This window comes from Tasmannia lanceolata, unplaced genomic scaffold, assembly GCF_043159265.1.
Source record: "Tasmannia lanceolata isolate RefF3 unplaced genomic scaffold, GAP_Taslan_0.1 ptg000012l, whole genome shotgun sequence".
Lineage (NCBI taxonomy): Eukaryota > Viridiplantae > Streptophyta > Magnoliopsida > Canellales > Winteraceae > Tasmannia > Tasmannia lanceolata.
The window spans coordinates 13975000-13977500 of NW_027518689.1; positions in this window are offsets into that span (position 1 = coordinate 13975000).

The window sequence follows — 2501 nt, forward strand, 5'->3', positions numbered from 1 at the left end:
GATCAGGGTACCACACCACCCTCCTATAGGGTTTGCGCAACCAACCCGCCTAACCACCAGTGGCAACCAAAGGTGCTGTTAGCGACGACTTCTGAAGACGCAACGAGACGCGACGGGTTTGCGCCCAGACGCGACGAGACGATGCGGGATCTGCGCCCAACCATGCCTACACTCGCCGACTTGTTGCGGGAGCTGCTTGCCCAAGCATGCCTAGCGTGCAAGGCCTGCGTGCCCAAGGTCTGTGTGCAAGGCTAGTGCCCAAGGCTAGTGCGCAAGGCTAGTGCCCAAGGCTAGTGAGCAAGGCCTGGGTGCAAGGCTAGTGTGCAAGGCTTGTATGCAAGGCTAGTGTGCAAGGCTGCTGTGCAAGGCTTGTGGGCAAGGCTGGTGCGCAAGGCTAGTGCCCAAGGGTTGTGCCCAAGGCTAGTGCCCAAGGCTAGTGCCCAAGGCTAGTGCGCAAGGCTAGTGCCCAAGGCTAGTTCGCAAGGCTTGTGTGCAAGGCTAGTGCGATGGGCCAGTGCCCAAGGCTTGTGAGCAAGGCTTGTATGCATGGCTTGTGTGCAAGGCTTGTGTGCATGGCTTGTGCGCAAGGCTTGTGTCCAAGGCTTTTGTGCAAGGCTCGTGCGCAAGGCTAGTGTGCAAGGCTTGTGCGCATTGGCAGGTAGCCCACCACCATGCACGATCCAAATGCCACTCACGCGACAACACGGTGCCAAGCCGGGCATGGTGTGCACTCAAAACTAACCAACGGACAGAGGTCATGCGTCATGGGGGGGATCTAGCAAGGCCATGGGGAAGGTCATGGAGGACCTTGGAAGCAAGCGCAAGACGAGAGCGAATCGAACAAGGGGCCAGGACGGGGCCTTGTGCCCATGGTCTTCGCAAGACAGCGTCCAAGGCGCCCGAAAGCCCAAGGGAACCCAAACCCGGCCGACACTTGCAATCGCACATGCTCTCTGCAACACACCATCAATGCCGCCCAACGGGGCCAGCACGAGCAGTCATCCGCGGTCCCCTGGCCCTGCGCACGTTTGTCTTTGAAACCGAGCATCAATGCCACAGAAAGTGCCGGGGCGCCAACTGGAGCCATCATCCGCGTTGCCATGGCTCGCTTGGCCTTGGCTTGCCAGGCCCCGACACGAGCAATCGCGCATTTTCTTTGCAACCGACCATCAATGCCGCCCAACGGGGCCAGCACGAGCAGTCATCCGCGGTCCCCTGGCCCTGCGCACGTTTGTCTTTGAAACCGAGCATCAATGCCACAGAAAGTGCCGGGGCGCCAGCTGGAGCCATCATCCGCGTTGCCATGGCTCGCTTGGCCTTGGCTTGCCAGTCCCCGACACGAGCAATCGCGCATTTTCTTTGCAACCGACCATCAATGCCGCCCAACGAGGCCAGCACGAGCAGTCATCTGCGGTCCCCTGGCCCTGCGCACGTTTGTCTTTGAAACCGAGCATCAATGCCACAGAAAGTGCCGGGGCGCCAGCTGGAGCCATCATCCGACGTGCCATGGCTTTGGTCCCATGGTCTTCGCAACCGAGCATTCGTGACACCCGACGGGGCCAGGACACCAACCCTTCCGACACGAGCATTCGCGCATGTTCTTTGGCCACACAAAGGCGCCAGCACGAGCAAAATCATCCGCGGTGCGGTGGCCTTGCACGGCCTTTTGTCTTTGGAACCAACCATCGGTGCCACGGGAAGTGCCGGAGTCCCGGCATCCGCGGTGCCAAGTCATTGCGCCCTTGGTCTCTGCAGCGGGGCATGCCGGGCACTCCCAACCATTGCAAGAAAGCAAGCAAGCAAGAAAGAAAGTAAGTAAGTAAGTAAGTATTACATATAGGGGCGGGACATGCGGGGAGATCAGCGAAACGTGCATTACGGGGCACACGCGTACCTACCGGGGCATACCGACCCCTATTGGGGCACACGTGTGCATCTCGGGGCATACCGGGCCTATCGGGGCACACGCGTACATACCGGGGCATACCGAGCCCTACTGGGGCACACGTGCGCATATCGGGGCGTACCAAGCCTATCGGGGCATACGCATGTATCCCAAGGCATACCGAGTCTATCCGGGCATACGCGTTCATACCGGGGCGTAACGGGCCTATCGGGGCATACTTGGACATATCCGGGCAAAAAATGCCCAAAACTTGCGCAACCTTGGCAACCGTGGTCCATTCCTCTCTATATGCCTAGCCTTGGCAACCGTGGTCCATTCCTCACTATATGCCATGGCCTTGTGCCCATGGTCTTCCCAAGACAGCGTCCAAGGCGCCCGGAAGGCCAAGGGAGCCCAACCCAGCGATGCCCTGCTATGGCAAGCCAAGGCCAAGCATTCCGGTGCCTATCCGGGCAAAAATGCGATTCCTCTCTATATGCCTAGCCTTGGCAACCGTGGTCCATTCCTCACCATATGCCATGGCCTTGTGCCCATGGTCTTCCCAAGACAGCGTCCAAGGCGCCCGGAAGGCCAAGGGAGCCCAACCCAGCAATGC